Below are 20,555 nucleotides of genomic sequence, written 5' to 3'. Positions count from 1 at the left end.
TCGATATTACTATGTCATTTTCGCGTGGAACTAAGGAAGATAAATATATCCGGGACTATAGCAAGGCAGATTTTGTCGCTATCAACCAGGAAATGTCTCAGCGCTTAGATACTTATTGTTCTAATTTTGATCGGCGTAGTGTACAAGAAAACTGGGATTTCTTCAGAAACATAGTCTCTGATCTCACTAAAGCGCATGTGCCCCTTCGGCGTGTACGAAGGAATAAAAAAACGCCATGGTATAACACGAATTTGAAACGTTCATGATTGTTGGAGTTTAGTGGCGCAAGGGCCAGGTATGGCCAAAGAGCGCCATGACAGTATTAGTTCGTATCAAGACGATGGTAATGGCTTGTTAGTGGTAGATGAATAGGGAATTATATGAACATTAGATGTGGCATGGCTGTAAAGGGGCCTAAAATCAGTCGCTGTAAAGTGCGTAAAATCTATAAGTAATAAGATTATGGCAATGAGTGATTATGAGTACTATGGACATGAACAATGCATTGCGAAAGAATGATACGGGTTACAAAAAATTTAAGATACAAGAATTGGCCAGAAGCACAAGTGCCTAAACAGAGCCCTTGAAACACAAGGGCCTGGAGGCATGTGCAGTTAAAAAACTATCGCAGCAACATCCTCTAAGAGAGGTGCCACTACGAACTTATTGGGCTAATAACATGTAACACAACATCTTTCAAGAAAGCAAGGACTGCGTTGGTGCTAAAAAGTGGTTCTTTACCGAGAAACATAGCGGGATGCAGAGGGACACAATAGCGATATGCGAGAGGAAAATGTTTCTTTCTTTCTCTTTCGGCTTCCCGACACTCCAAGAGGACGTGGAGGACGGTGAGCCTGTCGCCACATCTACCACATGTTGGAGGATCATTTCCATTCAATAGAAAATTGTGAGTACCATATGTGTGTCCTATTCTGAGACGACAGAATAGGACATCAGTTCGTCGTGTTTTATTTGTACAGGGCCAGAACCCTAACTGTGGCTTAATCAAGTGGAGCTTATTAGTTGTTTCAGCGTCCCACAGACGCTGCCAGTGGCCTCGCAGTTTCCTTCGCAAAAAAGGCTTCAGATCTGTGGAGGAAATAGCAGCGGCAGGATTAATAGCTTGCGAGGTAGTTGATGTGGCCAACTGGTCTGCTAGCACATTGCCCTCGATGCCTCTATGGCCAGGCACCCAGCATATTATTACATGTCTACGAGATTGGTAAATGTTACACAAGAGTGAGTAAAGCTCGATAACAACAGGATTCTTATGCTTTTGTAAAGATGTTAGCGCTTTTACAAGACTCAACGAGTCTGTGAATATTATTGCCTTTTGTAGTTTCAATTTCTCTATATGCTTCACGGCAGACAGTACTGCATAGGCTTCTGCGGTGAAAATGCTTGTTAGGGGGTTCAATACGTCGGATTTAGAAAAAGAGGGCCCAACCGCGGCGTAAGATACGACAGCATGGGACTTGGATGCGTCGGTATAGAATTCCGAGCACGAGTACTTCGATTGAAGTTCGCGGAAATGCATTGCAATTTCGAGGTCGGGAGCATGCTTTGTGACCTCTACAAAGGATAGATCACATTCTATCACCTGCCACTCCCAGGGCGGTGACAGCTTAGCTGGAGGCATTAGGCGATGTTCTAGAAGTGGGACATCCATCTCTTCGCTAAGTTCTCTCACACGCAGTGAGAAAGGCCGCCTCATAGAGGGTCGATTATAGAAAAGCGTTGAACACTTCAAATCATTAAGGGTTGTAAAACAAGGATGTTCCCGATCGGAGTGCACTTTGAGAAAATAGGTGAAGCTGATGTATGTTCTCTGGAGGTGGAGTGACCACTCATTCGATTCCACGTATAAACTTTCGACGGGGCTTGTTCTGAATGCGCCAGTGGCCAGGCGGATACCTAGATGGTGGACAGGATCTAGCATTTTTAGCGCGCTAGGGGCGGCAGAGTGATATACTACGGCACTATAGTCCAATCGTGACCGAATGAGGCTCTTGTGAAGATTCATTAAACACTTCCTGTCGGTGCCCCAGGATGTGTGAGATAAAATTTTCAGTAAGTTCATTGTTCTTAGGCATTTCGCCTTGAGATGTTTTATGTGGTTGATGAAAGTAAGCTTACAGTCAAGTATGATGCCTAAAAATTTGTGATCTTTGTTTATAGGTATTTGTTGTCCATACATTTCGATAGTGGGATCTGCAACGAGACTTTTCTTCCTGGTGAAAAGAACACAAGAACTTTTGTGGGGGTTTATTTTGAACCCGTTTTCGTCTGCCCACTTTGACACTTTGTTCAACCCCTGCTGTACCTGTCTCTCGCACACTGCGAGGTTACAGGACTTGAATCCTATTTGTATATCGTCCACATAGATGGAATAAAAAATAGCGGGTGGTAACGAAGCACGAAGCGTGTTCATTTTAACGATAAAGAGTGTGCAGCTGAGCACGCCTCCCTGGGGTACACCAGTTTCCTGCACAAAAGGTCGTGATAGAACATTGCCAACTCGAACACGGAATGTGCGATTCAGCAGATAACTTTCAATCATATTTAACATATTACCACGTATACCAAAGTGGGAGAGGTCTCTCAGTATTCCAAACCGCCATGTGGTGTCATAGGCCTTTTCCATGTCTAGGAATACAGACAGAAAGAACTGTTTGTGAACAAAAGCTTCGCGTATCTGCGCCTCGATACGTATCAAATGGTCAGTGGTGGACCGACCCTCGCGAAAGCCGCACTGGTATGGGTCAAGCAGTTTGTTTGATTCAAGGAAATGTAATAGGCGACGGTTTATCATTTTTTCGAAGACTTTGCAGAGACAGCTTGTTAGCGCTATCGGCCGATAACTCGATACAGACGATGGATCCTTCCCCTGCTTCAGGATAGGGATCACTATGGCCTCTTTCCAGGCAGAGGGGATCTCGCCGGAAATCCATATAGAGTTATACAGACAGAGAAGGGTTTTCTTCGTTTCAGAGGGCAGGTTCTTCAACATTTCATATAATATGCGGTCAGGGCCTGGGGCAGATTGGTTGCAACAGGCGAGTGATGCCTGAAGCTCTGCTAAAGAGAAAGGCAAATTATAAGGCTCGTTCCCGGTGCTCTTTCGGTCTAGTTTTTGTTTTTCTATTGCTGCTTTGTGTTTTGTAAATTCTGGGGAATAGTGCAATGAACTGGACACATGTTCAAAGTGTGCACCCAGGTGGTTTGCTTGGTCTTCCAAGCTGTCGCCCTGTGTGTTTACCAAAGGGAGTGAATATGTTTGTCGTCCTCTCACCTTGTTAACCCTGTTCCAGACTTTGGCCTCATCTGTATACGAGTGAATACCTGATAAAAACTTCTGCCAGCTCTCTCTTCTGGCCTGTCGGCGCGTTCTCCTGCCTTCGGACTTTACCTTCTTAAAATTGATAAGATTCTCCGCAGTAGGAGAATCGCGTAGCAACCCCCACGCTTTGTTCTGTTTTCTACGAACGTTCCTACATTCGTCGTTCCACCATGGGACACGGCGTTTGCATGCCGCACCACTTATTTCGGATATGCATTTAGAAGCGGCATCAATTATGAGGGAAGTAAAATATTCCACAGCAGCATCAGTTCCTAACGAAGACATGTTGGCCCAGGAGATGCTACTAGTAAGATTTCGAAATTTCTCCCAATCGGCTGTGTCAATCTTCCATCGAGGGGCTTGTGGTGACGGCTCAGTTTTGGTTGTTCGCAGTAGTATTGGGAAGTGATCGCTCCCGTACGGATTTTTGGTAACTTCCCATTTAAGTTCAGATAATAGAGACGGGGAAGCTATGCTAAGATCAATAGAAGAAAAGGTTCTGTTTGCGAGACAGTAAAATGTAGGTTCCTTCTTGTTCAGGAGACACGCTCCAGAGGAGAAAAGAAATTGTTCAACAAGACGACCTCGCGCATTGATACGAGAGTCGCCCCACAGTCTACTGTGCGCATTGAAATCGCCAAGAACAAGATAGGGTTCTGGCAATTCATCTATAAGGGACTGAAATTCATGTTTATGTAAGTGGTAATGGAGGGGTATGTAAAGTGAGCAGATGGTGATGAGCTTGTTTAGAAGAACAAGTCGAACTGCCACTGCTTCAAGGGGCGTTTGTAGCTGCAAACGTTGACATGCTATGCTTTTGTGAATTACAATGGCAACACCGCCTGATGATGCGAGAGCATCATCGCGATCTTTACGAAACGTATCATACTGTCGGAGAAAACTTGTATGTTTCGATTTTAAGTGCGTTTCCTGTACACACAGCACTTTTGGATTGTGTTGGTAAATAAGTTCTTGGACATCGTCGAGGTTCCTAAGAAGGCCTCTGACGTTCCATTGAATGATTTGTGTATCCATAATTAAAGTAAATTGGTGCTGTGTGTACTAAAAAAGGAAATGTTGCTTTAGATTACAGAGCCCTTTCCAGGCCCTGTAACGCGGGATTTGTCCTTTCTGAAGCGGTCGAGGGAACCTCGCCGCTCCTTAGGCGCTTGGTGCGCCGTCGGGATGGGTGTGGTGTCCATTGCTTCTTGTGAAGCGCCGGACACGCGCTCTTGCGAGCAAGAAGTTTCGCGGGAAAGTCTCCCCTCGAAGGACGAGGCATTCGCGCCCACCAGCCCTGAGGTCAATGGTGCTGCCTTTGGGCCTGAGCTGCGCCGGCTGTTGCTAGCGCCAGCAGGGGCCGATGAGGGTGAGGCAGCCTTGACTGCACCCACCGTGGGAGCTGCTGGCGGGCCTGCGGGTTCGCTACGCGAAGCGCAGGCTGCCACGGAGGACTGTTGTTGTGCCGGCAACCCTAGGGTAACCGGGCTTGTGTGCTGGTTGGGTGGAGTAGGCTTAGCGCCTTCCACCCTGGGGGCAGAAGCCACAAGCGACAGCTCGCTGCGTGCGGGCTGTGCAGGTGGCATTAGCCGCTGCGACGCTGTCCCTTGACGCGCCACATCAGCATAAGTAGTCGTGTGGAATGGTGAGCACCTTTTGCGTGCTTCCCTGAACGATATGTTTTCACGGACTTTCAGTGTTATAATTTCCTTCTCTTTTTTCCAACTTGGACAAGACCGGGAGTACGCTGGATGCTCACCATCGCAATTAACGCAGTGAGGTGTGGCCTCGCAATTGTCTGAGGCATGACCTTGTACTCCACACTTAGCACAGGTGAGTCGACCACGGCAGCTCTGCGAGCCATGGCCCAATCTTTGACATTGGTAGCAACGCCTAGGGTTTGGTATGTAAGGTGTTACAGCTATCTTTGTGTAGCCTGTTTCAATGGTTTGTGGCAATTCGCTCAATTCAAAGGTAAGTATCAGATGTTTCGTGGGGATTTCTTTGTTGTCCCGTCTCATAACAATGCGCTGCACATTCGTGACGTTTTGCTCCTTCCAACAGTTCAGTTTCAGATAGGTAGATGAGGTCTGCTTCTGATACTACCCCCCGTACTGTGTTCATGGACCGATGCGCTGAAACGGTAACTGGGACATCACCAAAAGTAACAAGTTTGCCGAGTCTATTGTATTGTTCTTTGTCACGTAGTTCAAGAAGAAGGTCCCCGCTTGGCATTTTGGTGACCTTGTAGCCAGGGCCTAGCGTGTTGGTCAAGCTTTTTGCAACTACAAATGGGGATATGGTTCTTGCTAGTTTTTCGGTTCTTTGACTATGTACTACTTGGAATCGAGGGAAAATGTCTTTTGGTCTGGTGAACAAGTTCAGAATATCATCGGTGCGTCCCCTCTTCTGAGGGAGACGATCAAGAAGTCGGGGAAAAGCGGGTGTTCCCATAGCAGTTTGGTGTATTTCGGCAGCAATGGCAGCCACCCACCACGGAGTCCAACAAGGGGACGCTGCAGCACTTAACGTGTAAGGCTGCAGGCGCCAGCCGTACATTGCCGCTATAACCTTATATATAAACCCAAGGGAGGGCACCTACACAAGGTTAACCCAAGCCGCCTATGGAAATTGAGGAAGTAACAGAAGAGAAGGGATGACAGGACAGTGAAGACAGAAAAATAGAGCAGAGAAAGATCGGAGAGGGGGACAGGAAAAGGCGACCACCGATTTCCCCCGGGTGGGTCAGTCCGGGGGTGCCGTCTACGTGAAGCGGAGGCCAAAGAGGCGTGTTGCCTCCGCCGAGGGGCCATAAAGGTCCGAACACCCGGCATCGGCTCAACGCCCAGGATCCTCTTTTCCCCGGACACGGCTAAGCCGCGCACGGCTACACGCGGGAGGGGCCAACCCCCATGTGCTCGGGTCCGTGGTGTCGCAACACACCAAACGCCTGCTGACGCAGACGCCCCTGCGGGAATTTGAAACGTTTGTGTAATAAAAAGAAGAAACGTCTTTTCCACATGGCTAAGTTGCAAAACACTTCAGATCGCTGGGAAGCGTATCACAGTGCAGAAGCAGAGTATACGGAAGCTGTGTATACTGATAAGAATCATTTTCATAACCATACATTACCTGAGATTTTATCAAGGAACCCAAAGCAATTTCGGAACGTAATCAATTCCAACGAAAGTACTGAACTTTCAATCAACAATGAGTCTGGTGAGCCGCTTCCAGCATCTGAATGTGCACTTTTATTAACAATATTTTTTCTGCCAATTTCTCGGGAAACACCGCTGTGCCTGTTGACACAGTTGTGTGCCATGACTATTACCCAATGTTTCCTATAATATTGAATCTGCTGGAATTGTGCACTTAATTAATTCCTTAAAAACATCCTCATCATGTGGTACTGACAACATTAACTCCAAGTTTTTGAAACAGACATGTGCCTATTCTTCTCTCTTTTTGCACAAGATCTTTCAGCAGTCTCTTGATCAAGGAATCTTGCCGCTCGATTGAAAAATTGGTAAGGTAGTTCCAATACATAAGTCTGGCAATAAACACTGCGCTATTACCTACCTGCCCATCTCATTAACAAGCATTCCTGTAAACTAATGGAACATATATTGTACTCACATATAGCTAAATTTTTAGAATCTAATTCATTTTTTGCATCGGCCCAACATGGTTTTAGGCGTTCATTTTCCTGTGAAACCCAGTTACTTCTGTTCACTCATCATCTGCATACTGTACTTGACAAACACTCCAAGATAGACTGCATTTTTTTAGACTTTGCGAAGGCCTTTGAAAAAGTTAATCACGCCTTACTAATGTTAAAACTCTCCTCACTCAATCTCGACTGTAACATACTGTCTTGGCTCGAATGCTTTCTAACAAACCGCCTCCAGTACGTCACAATTAATGGTCATAACTCACCTGAAATAAATGTAACATCAGGAGTACCACAGGGTTCAGTTTTAGGCCCACTTTTGTTTTTAATATACATTAATGATTTGCCTAACTGCGTTTCTTCTTCTGTGCATTTGTATGCCGACGACTGTGTGCTTTACAGGGAAATACGCAACGATAACGATAAAAATATCTTACAGACAGACTTAAATAACATTTCAAGTTGGTGCGATAAGTGGCTCATGAATTTAAATCCTAACAAATGCAAACTAATGACTGTTTCTCCGCAGTACGATAGCTCCTCAACGTACAAACTAGGTGACATCGAACTTGACCATGTATCATCATACCGGTACTTGGGTGTTACTATTACCTACAATATAACATGGAATACTCATATTAATATGATCAGTAACAGTGCTAACCGCACATTGGGATACTTACGACCTAACTTCAGTAAAGCCCCACCTGCCCTTAGAATGCTTCTATACAAAACTCTTGTGCGCTCGAAGTTAGAATACGCCGCTGCAATCTGGGACCCCCATCACGCTAATTTAATTAGGTCTTTAGAATTATTTCAGAATAACGCCACACGTTTCATTCTTTCTAATTACCATCGTACAGCAAGTATAACAGCATTGAAACAAGCTCTATCCCTGCCATTTCTGTCACTGCGTCGTAAGTATTTCCGCCTTTGCCTCTTTCATAAGGTCTTCCATCATTCATCACTACGTACCGAGGTTATCACGCCACCCACTTATCGCTCATCCCGGATTGACCATAAACACAAAGTTAAAGGCATTTTTTGCAAAACAAACACATTTTATTTTTCTTTCATACCGCACACATCAAACGATTGGAACCACCTACCTGACTATGTTGTTTCAATTTCTGATAATTCTTATTTTTCCCATTCTTTCTCTGCGCACCTGCAATGTGATAGCACTGCTTAATCATCTCATGCATCTTTCCTCCCCACTTCTTTCTTTCTGTCTTTTTTTTACATGTCGCGATGCCTGCAATTTCGTTTGTTTTTCACGTTTTTTTTTCTCATGTTTTCTTTTTTCCCTTTCCCAAATTTATGTTACGTTCATATTTTGCTACTAGTATTGTATAACATGATGTGTTTATTTCTGTTCTGTTCAGTTCAGTTATATTTGTTTTAGTACCATTCTGTTATATTTCATTTCACTTTTACAATTTGTCGCTAATACTGTATAATGCTGCATGTTTCATTCTGTTCTTTTCTTTATGTTACCCACTCCCCTCTACGAAGCCTCGGCGATTGAGGGTATCGAAAATAAATAAATAAATAAATAAAATAAATAAAAGGAGTTCGGGAGTTCAGTCCGCACCGGTGAAGTGATGTAACGTGAAGAGCGAGCGTCTGCGGAAGAAGGGGATTCCCCGGCAAGCTAGTCGACGAGTTCATCGAGCGTCCTAATTTCCGAAAGTTCTTTCTTTGAGATTTGCCCCGAGTTACGCCGAGATCGTCCGACTTCAAGACCAACACTGGTGTATACGATTGGACACTTAGTGTTCCTTTTATTTTGTACTTTACGTGTTGGACTCTTAGTGCTTGTCGTGAATTATTTTCTAGTGTTTGTTAATACCCATCTGATTTGTGTATTGTGTTGTCTAGCCTAAGTGTGCAAGTGTGTGTAACTGCCTTGTGTGAAGAATATATTTTGTTGTGTTTTGACAACTCTGGGCTCTGACTCGTTCTTTGGACAGCAACCGGCGTTCGCTGGCGCACCAGAGGGCCCACTCTTAATTGTCCTTGCTTTCGTGGGATTATTTTCGGAAGCTGATAAGTCGGCTTTGGAATTTGGTATGGCGTCTGCGCCTCGTTCACGAGGTCTGTGACACATACAATTATTCCGGCTCCAGGTTCCATGATAACGCATCGTCCTGGGAGACGCTTGCTGGTATCATGTGGGCCCTAAAGGAAAGTATATTGAGTGACCTCAATGTGCATCCTTATCATACAGCAGTTTTATAGCATTTCCACCTTAATATACACACGCACACTGTATGGAGCCCTTTCTAAACGTTTCAGGTCACATATTTACCTCTTTAAATAATAAAATATTCTCGGTGACGTGACAATCCACACATAAATTTAAAAAAAAATTCAAAGCCCTTGTGCGAACAAATGCGGTCTACGGGGGTTACATTTTTATTTAATAGTTATTTAGGACAACTTTAAAACATTTCTTGCAAGACCCATACCCCATAACATTTAATGCACTGAAACCAGCTTTTTATGTTAAGGTGTTTTAAAATATTTTCAAACTATTCTCAATTTGAAACTTATCGCTATAAAGTCCTTTTTAGAGTGCACTCACTAGTGGTATATTTTTGTTAGAAACACTGTTTCAGGAAAGGATTGTCACTTTACTTATGTCCCTTGCTGGGTACACACCACAGATATTAAAGCAAATTCTGCTTTTTTAGGGCGTAGATAGCAGTCAATATCAACAAAACTGTCCATATGTTGAGTTTTTCCCGGAGTTTTCCCGCGTACTGTGAGCGCATTGTCTACCTCAGACTCCATGGAGGAAAAAAATTGGAAGTTCTAGTCAGCACCATCACAGTAAGTTCGTTATTAAATTAACAGTACTGGACCATAACATGTTCACAAAAAACCACTCAATGCTTTACATGTACATATAACGCCCTTCTAGCTGGCATAGCGTCCCTCCGTTACGAGTGCTCAGTCAAGTATAGTTCGAGATTGATCGGCAGAATGTGCCACATAAAAGCGCTACATGGCACAGAAATTATGCTCATGTGAGATGCTTGCGTATTCATGCGGCCTGCTACTGCGCGCCCAAACTCTCTTCAACCCTCGGCGGTAGCAGAAAATTTCAAGCCACACAACAAAGACCGAGTTGAAAGCCAGCGAGAAGAATGGCGGAAAGCATGCAAGAGATGCCGATTTGTTCTCCGCCTTGTCACTTATCTAGAAGGAGTATAAACACTCACCACTCACCTCTGTGAAGAGACCGTCAGATGAAACGTCCGAAGCGTCGAAGGCAAACTTGTTAACGATAGTGCCAAAACTTCCGGAACTCCCTACAAGCTTGATCAAAACTTTGAAAACCCTCCACTATTGCACATTTATCGGCACAGAAAATAATGGCTGGCTTGTAGCGTTCAGTGTCACAGTTCGTGCGGAACTAGTGAAGCACTTGTCACCGTACTCCGTAACCGCCATAACACTCCGCTAGTGAAAGTTTATCGGTTAGAGCGCACGCACAAATGCGCGGCAGGAAGACACGGCGGCGCTTTGCCAGCGCCAGTCAAGCCTTGGGCGTGTTTTGACCCGTTGCAGCACTGATATTCTTCCGTATTCGAAGAAAGGGCTCATGGGAAGGACAAAGGAGAGGAGGTCCTCGGTTAAAGGCTACACAGACGCGCATAAATTATATAGCTGGAACATGAGATCCAGATACGGCGTTGTTTCACAGTCGTAAATGGAACAAATCCCAAAACACGAAATTCGATAACTGGAACAAATCACTAGTTTCGGACAAGTTAGACTCGTTCCACTTAACTAAGAAAAAAATAAGAGAAAAGACAGCTACTGTTTCGGATAAAACTCGCGATTGAACTCGGATCCACATAAAATTCCCGCCCGTTGCGGTGAAATTATCTGGAGCATTGTTTTACCTGGAACCTATGTGGAACAAGATTAAGAGTGTGGCGGTAAACTAATCGCTTTACTTGCAGTCCCGTCCTTCGCTTCCTCATCGTAATCAGTGTACATTTTAGCGGCTCAAGCGATATCATATGTGAATCGATACAAGTAGCTCACCTTTGCGTATAAAAACTTCATCACGATACCGCATGAAGTAAGTATTATTCACGCTTGCAAGCATTGCGGGGGTATTTTTCTTTTTTGACTTCAGAGGTGATTACGTCAAGTAAATCAATTACATCGGACTTCGCACATTAGGGCACGCATCTGGCGGTAAACTAATCGCTTTCCTTGCAGTCCCGTCCTGCGCTTCCTCATCGTTATCAGTGTACATTTTAGCGGCTCAAGCGATAAAATATGTGATTCGATACAAGTAGCTCACATTTGCGTATAAAAACTTCATCACGATACCGCATGAAGTAAGTATTATTCACGCTTGCAAGCATTGCGGGGGTATTTTTCTTTTTTGACTTCAGAGGTGATTACGTCAAGTAAATCAATTACATCGGACTTCGCACATTAGGGCACGCATCTGGCGGTAAACTAATCGCTTTCCTTGCAGTCCCGTCCTGCGCTTCCTCATCGTAATCAGTGTACATTTTAGTGGCTCAAGCGATAAAATATGTGATTCGATACAACTAGCTCACCTTTGCGTGTAAAAACTTCATCACGATACCGCATGAAGTAAGTATTATTCACGCTTGCAAGCATTGTGGGGGTATAGCTCAGAGGTAGAGCGCTCGCTTTGCATGCGAGAAGCCCCGGGTTCGATCCCCGGTACCTCCAGTCCGTGAAATTACTTTTTGTTTTTAACTTCAGAGGGGACTACGTCAAGGAAATAAATTACATCGGATTGCGCACTTTACGGCACGCATCTGGCGGTAAACTAATCGCTTTCCTTGCAGTCCCGTCCTGCGCTTCCTCATCGTAATCAGTGTACATTTTAGCGGCTCAAGCGATATTATACGTGATTCGATACAACTAGCTCACCTTTGCGTATAAAAACTTCATCACGATACCGCATGAAGTAAGTATTATTCACACTTGCAAGCATTGCGGGGGTATTTTTCTTTTTGACTTCAGAGGTGATTACGTCAAGTAAATGAATTACATCAGACTTCGCACATTAGGGCACGCATCTGGCGGTAAACTAATCGCTTTCCTTGCAGTCCCGTCCTGCGCTTCCTCATCGTAATCAGTGTACATTTTAGCGGCTCAAGCGATATTATACGTGATTCAATACAACTAGCTCACCTTTGCGTATAAAAACTTCATCACGATACCGCATGAAGTAAGTATTATTCACGCTTGCAAGCATTGGGGGGGTATAGCTCGTCCGGTGGCTGTCTTCTTTTGGTGCGGAAAAGTTTGGATATTACAGAGCAATTTCTCAAGGTTAATGAAACTGGACGGCTTATCGTGTATGATTTTTCTTTTAGCGGTTATCAATGGAGACTGATTTGTGTGTATGTGCCGAACGATATGCAGGAGAGAAGTGCCTTTTTTGCAGAGCTTGAATAGTATCTCAAGTGTGAAAGATATGTTATATTGTTGGGAGATTTCAACTGCGTATGCTATACCGATGATGCGCTAAGCGAACCTTCGTGCGCGATAAAAGTGCTCTTTTGCTAAATACCCTGGTCCAGAAATATGACATGGAAGATGTTGGCCGCTTATTAATGAGCGCCACACAACCAAAATACACGCATTTTCAACGTGACAGTCATGCGAGGTTGGATAGAGTGTATGTATCGCTTGCTATAGTACCAATATGCAGCAACTATGGTGTGAAGCCAGTCTCCTTCAGTGATCACAGTATGGTACACTTTGAAATTGGGTCCCGACCGAAAGAACGTAAATTCAACTGGTACCTATGGAAATTTAATAGGAAGCTTCTTGAAGATGAGCGCTTCGTTAAAAAAGTACAAGAGGAAATTGAAAAAATGCTAGCTAAGGAGCCAGCGCACTATGCGGAAGCGTGGGAGGACCTAAAGATCAAGGTTAAAATGATAGCGATAGAAAGGGGTAGCGTGAAGAGCCACAATGAAAAAATGAAAGAAAAAGAGCTACAACGACAACTTGAACTGCTGCTTGAAATGGAGAGTGCCGAACCAGGAATGTTTACAGGACATATCAGTAAAGTGAAGAAAGAACTAGAAGCTATTGACGATGAAAAATACCGGGCTGCTACAGTCCGGGCAAGAGCCGAAAGATTTTGGGTCGATGAGCGGCCAAATAAACGCGCGCTGGCAGACGAAAAGCGATACGCCCGCCCTTAAAATAGAAATCAAACAAATAGTGTACGATGATCAGATAAATTCAGAGTGTGAAATGATCAAACGTGCTTTTGAAGAACATTACCGCAAAATATTTGGTTACGAGAGATCGGTTGACTTGGGCTTTCAAACAAACTTTTTGAAGGCCATGCCACGACTGGATAAAGAGGAAACAGAAAGATTAGAAGAGACGATCAGCAAGCGAGAAATTGAACACGCGATAGAACATATGGCTGTAGGAAAAGCGCCGGGGCCGGATGGCCTGGGTGCCGAATTCTATAAGGCTTTTGCGCCTGCGTTATCACAGATATTGTATCATGTCTTCGCGGAGGCGTACGACAAAAAACAACTACCGCCGTCTTTTCGAAGTGCCCACATGGTTTTAATTCCGAAAACAGATGACCGTGAGGAGCTACTGTCAGTAAGTTCATATAGGCCAATAAGTCTAACCAACTGTGATTACAAAGTGTTAATGAAGATTCTTGGGAACAGGTTACAAACTGTGATAAAAGACTTGGTGGGACCACATCAAACATGTGGTATAAAAGGACGTACTATCTGTACGAACACTCATGTAGCTCGCAGTGTCTTTGAATGTGTTGACGCTTTTGCTGGCCGAGTTGCCATGTTACAGCTCGACTTAGCAAAGGCCTTTGATAGAGTGTCGCACGAGGTACTTTTTTTGATACTTAACCATGTAAACGTAGGTGATGTTATTATGCAGGGAGTTAAAATGGCATATCAGGACTGTACGTACTACACAGGTTATAATTAACAAAAGCCTTAGTCAAAGAATACCTGTCAAATCAAGTGTTCGGCAAGGGTGTCCACTAAGCCCTTTACTTTTTGCATTATACCTTGAGCCTTTCTGTTTGGCTGTAATCAGTAACGAAAATATTAGAGGGTTTAGACTACAGATGACTGAAGTGAAGGTGCTGGCCTACGCGGACGATATCGCTGTTTTTTGTGATGACCAAAAAAGCGTCCAGGAAGTTGTTCGAGTCACAAAGGCATACTGCAAGCAATCAGGATCGGAGATCAACTGGGATAAAAGCGTTGGTATATGGCACGGCAACTGGGACGTAACGCCAGAACACTTCGCTTCGACACGGTGGACGACTACACCTGTGAAGTACCTGGGAGTGCCGCTACAGCACTACAGAGATACTAAAGATTATTGGCTTGAAGAAACTGACAAGATGAGGGAAATAACAAGCAGCTGGACTGGCCGAGGCCTGTCAATGTTCGGACGTGCCAGTGCATGTAATTTGTTTTTAGTTGCCAGAGTATGGTATATTTTGCAAATTATGTACATGACTAGGATGTGTGTGCAAAAGATTCATAGGGTTTTCGCTGTGTTTATATGGGGTTCAACTTTTGAACGCGTCAGTTGCACCAATTTATTTCGGTCAGTCCGCAGTGGCGGACTAGGGCTTGCTCACCTGTATATCAGGCAGCTTGTGTCACGTTTCTTTTTTTTTTTTTTACGAGAGCAAAGTGACGAGTTCTTACGCACGGTGATACAGGTTCGACTGGCAAGTGCCCTACCAGAATTCGTCATAACGTGCAGTGAATACAGTGGGCAAGGTGTGACTGGGTATATGCGTGAGGTGATTATGTCGTTTCGGTTATTACGTGCACGGTTTTCTTTGGAATATTTGTCTAACATTACAAAGAGGAAGCTGTACAAAGACTTAATCGATGTAATGTTGCCTACACCAATATACAGAGCTGTTAACTGTGGAGGTCCAGGAAATGACGTTTTGAAGCGTGTGAGAAGGATGCCCGTTAATTCCACAGTAAAATATTTCTTCTTTAAGCTACATACCAATTGTTTGCCAGTTTAAAACGTGGTTACACGAAAAAGGTATTTACGTGCCATGGAGTGTTGACTGCTCACTCTGTAAAAAACCGGAGACTATCGATCACACATTCATAGATTGTTGGGACGCTGTCTTCCATTGGGACATTTTACAGAGAACACTTAAAAAGAACTTCCAATTACACCAATTGGTATACGGTTTCTGCCCACAGATAATAGTGATGGAACACCTTGCGATATGTTCATGCTCCTGAGCCTCCACAGCTTATGGAAAACAAGGATGGCAGTACGCCATGTCGATGTGAAAGTTTGTTCGGTGCCGGAAAATTTTATTGCAAGCATTGCAAATCTAAGAGCACAGTATCGTGCGCAAGCCGACCCTCCTGAGTGGGTGGCTATTCTAGATGAACTCGTAAACTTTAAGCATTTTTAATATGACCATGTATTTTTAGTGTGAGTGATTTGTTTGTATATATATGTATATGTGTGTTCATTTGGTGTCAAAGCAGGCAATAAAGAAAAAAAAAAGGGGTATAGCTCAGAGGTAGAGCGCTCGCTTTGCATGCGAGAAGCCCCGGGTTCGATCCCCGGTACCTCCACTTCGTCAAATTACTTTTTGTTTTTGACTTCGGATGTGACTACGACAAGGAAATCAATTACATTGGACTACGCACTTTTCGGCACGCATCTGGCGGTAAACTAATCACTTTCCTTGCAGTCACGTCCTGCGCCTCCTCATCGTAATCAGTGTACATTTTAGCGGCTCAAGCGATATCATATGTGGTTCGATACAAGACGCTCACCTTTCCGTATAAGAACTTCATTACTAAGCCGCATGAAGCGAGTATTATTGACACTTGCAAGCATTGTGGGGGTATAGCTCAGAGGTAGAGCGCTCGCTTTGCATGCGAGAAGCCCCGGGTTGGATCCCCGGTACCTCCAGTCCGTCAAATTACTTTTTGTTTTTGACTTCGGAGGTGACTACGTCAAGGGAATCAATTACATTGGACTACGCACTTTTCGGCACGTATCTGGCGGTAAACTAATCGCTTTCCTGCAGTCACGTCCTGCGCCTCCTCATCGTAATAAGTGTACATTTTAGCGGCTCAAGCGATATTATATGTGATTGGATACAAGACGCTCACCTTTTCGTATAAAAACTTCATCACGATACCGCATGAGTAAGTATTTTTCACGCTTGCAAGCATTGCGGGGGTATTTTTCTTTTTGACTTCAGAGGTGAATACGTCAAGGAAATCGATTACATCGGACTGCGCACATTGTGGCTCGCATCTGGCGGTAAAGTAATCGCCTTCTTGCAGTTACGTCTTGCGCCTCCTCATCGTAATAAGTGTACGTTTTAGCGCCTTAAGCGGTATTATATGTGATTCGATACAAGACGCTCACCTTTCCGTATAAGAACTTCATTACTAAGCCGCATGAAGCGAGTATTATTGACGCTTGCAAGCATTGTGGGGGCATAGCTCAGAGGTAGAGCGCTCGTTTTGCATGCGACAAAGCGCGGGTTCGGTCCCCGGTACCTCCAGTCCGTGAAATTACTTTTTGTTTTTGACTTCGGAGGTGACTACGTCAAGGGAATCACTTACATAGGACTACGCACTTTTCGGCACGCATCGCAGTCACGTCCTGCGCCTCCTCATCGTAATCAGTGTACATTTTAGCGGCTCAAGCGATATTATATGTGATTCGATACAAGACGCTCACCTATCCGTATAAGAACTTCATTACTAAACCGTATGAAGCGAGTATTATTGACGCTTGCAAGCATTGTGGGGGTATAGCTCAGAGGTAGAGCGCTCGTTTTGCATGCGAGAAGGCGCGGGTTCGGTCCCCGGTACCTCCAGTCCGTGAAATTACTTTTTATTTTTGACTTCCGAGGTGACTACGTCAAGGAAATCAATTACATCGGACTACGCACTTTACGGCACGCATCTGGCGGTAAACTAATCGCTTTCCTTCCAGTCACGTCCTGCGCCTCCTCATCGTAATAAGTGTACATTTTAGCGGCTCAAGCGATATCATGTGATTCGATACAAGACGCTCACCTTTCCGTATAAGAACTTCATTACTAAGCCGCATGAAGCGAGTATTATTGACGCTTGCAAGCATTGTGGGGGTATAGCTCAGAGGTAGAGCGCTCGTTTTGCATGCGAGAAGGCGCGGGTTCGGTCCCCGGTACCTCCAGTCCGTGAAATTACTTTTTGTTTTTGACTTCGGAGGTGACTACGTCAAGGGAATCAATTACATTGGACTACGCACTTTTCGGCACGCATCTGGCGGCAAACTAATCGCTTTCCTTGCAGTCACGTCTTGTGCCTCCTCATCGTAATAAGTGTACATCTTAGCGGCTCAAGCGATATCATATCTGATTCGATACAAGACGCTCACCTTTCCGTATAAGAACTTCATTACTAAGCCGCATGAAGCGAGTATTATTGACGCTTGCAAGCATTGTGGGGGCATAGCTCAGAGTTCAACCGTGGTTAGAGCAGAAGGGTATTTTTGTGCCTTGGACGATAAATTGCTTACTGTGCAAAAAGCCGGAAACTACTGACCATATTTTCCTGGATTGTGAAGATTCCACCTTCTTATGGGACATACTGCAGCGCACCTTGAAAAAAGATTTGCCGCTTACCCCATATGGCATCCGTTTCCTCCCAACCGCAAACGATATAGGAGTGCCGTATGACATGTTTATGGCGCTATGTCTTCATAGCATATGGAAAACAAGAATGGCAGTGCATCATGCCGACTTAAACCCCCAGCCTGCCAGAGAATATTTCAAAGAAGGCATCGCCTTCATTCGTGAGATATTTAAAGCGCAGAATGATCCACCACAATGGATGCCGGTATTAGATGCTCTTGTTAACCTCAAGCGGTTTTAATTACCCACGTTTGCCGAAAGCAGGCAAGCGTTTTTAATTACACAATGTAGCAAGTATTAGTGATTTTTTTTGTTTTGTATCTTTCCTGAGAAAGTAAATAAAGGAAAAAAAATGGGGGTATAGCTCAGAGGTAGAGCGCTCGCTTTGCATGCGAGAAGCCGCGGGTTCTATCCCGGTACCTCCACTCCGTCAAATTACTTTTTGTTTTTGACTTCGGAGGTCACTACGTCAAGGAAATCAATTACATTGGACTACGCACTTTTCGGCACGCATCTGGCGGTAAACTAATCGCATTCCTTGCAGTCCCGTCTTGCGCTTCCTCATCGTAATCAGTGTACATTTTAGAGTCTCAAGCGATATCATATGTGATTCGATACAAGTAGCTCACCTTTGCGTATAAAAACTTCATCACGATACCGCATGAAGTAAGTATTATTCACGCTTGCAAGCATTGCGGGGGTATTTTTCTTTTTGACTTCAGAGGTGATTACGTCAAGTAAATGAATTACATCGGACTTCGCACATTAGGGCACGCATCTGGCGGTAAACAATTCGCTTTCCTTGCAGTCACGTCCTGCGCCTCCTCATCGTGAGAAGTGTACATTTTAGCGGCTCAAGCGATATTATACGTGATTCGATAAAACTAGCTCACCTTTGCGTATAAAAACTTCATCACGATACCGCATGAAGTATTATTCACGCTTGCAAGCATTGCGGGGGTATTTTTCTTTTTGACTTCAGGGGTTATTACGTCAAGGAAATAAATTACATCGGATTGCGCACTTTACGGCACGCATCTGGCGGTAAACTAATTGCTTTCCTTGCAGTCACGTCCTGCGCCTCCTCATCGTGAGAAGTGTACATTTTAGCGGCTCAAGCGATATCATATGTGATTCGAAACAAGTAGCTCACCTTTCCGTATAAAAACTTCATCACGATACCGCATGAAGTAAGTATTATTCACGCTTGCAAGCATTGCGGGGGTATTTTTCTTTTTGACTTCAGAGGTGATTACGTCAAGTAAATCAATTACATCGGACTTCGCACATTAGGGCACGCATCTGGCGGTAAACTAATCGCTTTCCTTGCAGTCCCGTCCTGCGCTTCCTCATCGTAATCAGTGTATATTTTAGCGGGTCAAGCGATATCGTATGTGATTCGATACAAGTAGCTCACCTTTGCGTATAAAAACTTCATTACTAAGCCGCATGAAGTAGTATTATTGACGCTTGCAAGCATTGTGGGGGTATAGCTCGGGGATTCTGCTTCCAGCTACCGAGCGTGACGGACGCATAATGACGAGCTCCGTAGGAGCGGCTTCAGCGGCCATGTCTGGCCGCGGTAACAGGGCTACGCAACAGGAAAGCGCCTACCAGGTTGTTCTACGAGGTCTGCCAACAGGGCGATTTGTTTTAAACACAGTTTTTTTGCACGCGGATATCACGGCCCGACCATACCGGGTGGAAGATTTCCGTGACGCTTTGGCACAGCATTCACTTCTTCCGGATGTTGTCGCCCTGGGGGCGTATCGCATGAGCCATGTCTGGGCTATCACCTTCAAGGATGCCGATGCGGTGAAGCAGATCTTGAGCGTCGGGGAGCTACGTGTAAAAGGCCGCCGCTGCCTGGTGATTGACCCGGCAAACCAGGACGTTCGATTGAAACTCCACTGGCTTCTACACAATGTCCCTGATGAGGGCGTGCGTGTCGCGTTTGCGCCGTATGGAAAAGTTGCAGAAGTTGGCCGGGAGCGCTGGCGTGTGCAGGGCATGACTGAGAAGGGCTCAACTACCCGGCTCGTCACCCTAAAGTTGAAAGCTGGCGTGAAGCTGGACGACTTGCCCCACCAGCTGAACGTTAGCGGTGAATTGGCACTAGTCGTTGTACCGGGCACGCCCCCGCTGTGCCTTCGGTGTCGAGGTACGGGCCACATCCGCAGGGAGTGTCGAGTCCCGCGTTGCGGAACCTGCCGACGCTACGGGCACGAGGAAGACCAGTGTGCTCGCACTTACGCTAGCATTGCAGGCCCAGGAACCAGCGAGGACTCGTCCGAGATGCTGATGGACGAAGCGGACGCGGAGGAAGCAGCCCGTGCAGCTGGGAAACCAACGCGCGACACTGCGCCTTCGTTGACGCCTCTGCTGAAGCAGAAGGCGGTGGTTTACAGTGCAGTAGCTGATAGTGCACCGGCGCAGCGTGAGCCGCAACATGACGGCGATGACAAGGCGACGGACGCGACGAAAGCCACGGTCGAGACACAAGTCAGTGTAGAGACTCCAGACATGGATGCCATGGAGACCAGCCAGGTAGCGGCGGGCTTGCCGGCCGGGAAGCGTCCTCATGAAGAAGACGGCGTGAAACAGCAGCCTGCAGGCGAAGGCGACGAGCCTCCGCCGAAGGCACCGGGTGTCAGACGTTCGACGCTAAAGCCACGGCCGAACATTCCGGTCGATGAGCGGCAGGCGGGGAAACCGCCTCTGTAGCAGCGCTGGGTCCAGGTCGACGTGAGCGCCGGTTGTTGGACGACCGGCGTCAAGAGATTCCGGCAGTCGTGAGGAGAGCTACGCCGACCGTGAAGGTAGGCACCATGCGGACTGAG

At 45.5% G+C, this 20,555-nt stretch overlaps 1 protein-coding gene and 3 non-coding genes across 7 annotated transcripts in view; all 4 read left to right on the top strand.

Annotated features, from left to right (window-relative positions):
• LOC119445555 (uncharacterized) overlaps positions 1-20,555 on the top strand; it is a 535,946-nt gene that overhangs the window by 414,348 nt on the left and 101,043 nt on the right. The window lies entirely within an intron of this gene.
• Trnaa-ugc (transfer RNA alanine (anticodon UGC)) lies at positions 11,667-11,738 on the top strand. Its single transcript has one exon. It is a non-coding gene; the product is annotated as a tRNA-Ala (tRNA).
• Trnaa-ugc (transfer RNA alanine (anticodon UGC)) lies at positions 15,578-15,649 on the top strand. The gene has a single exon. It is a non-coding gene; the product is annotated as a tRNA-Ala (tRNA).
• Trnaa-ugc (transfer RNA alanine (anticodon UGC)) lies at positions 15,921-15,992 on the top strand. Its single transcript has one exon. It is a non-coding gene; the product is annotated as a tRNA-Ala (tRNA).

This window comes from Dermacentor silvarum, chromosome 3 (genome assembly GCF_013339745.2).
Source record: "Dermacentor silvarum isolate Dsil-2018 chromosome 3, BIME_Dsil_1.4, whole genome shotgun sequence".
NCBI lineage: Eukaryota > Metazoa > Arthropoda > Arachnida > Ixodida > Ixodidae > Dermacentor > Dermacentor silvarum.
This window is presented reverse-complemented; position numbering and strand designations above follow the sequence as displayed.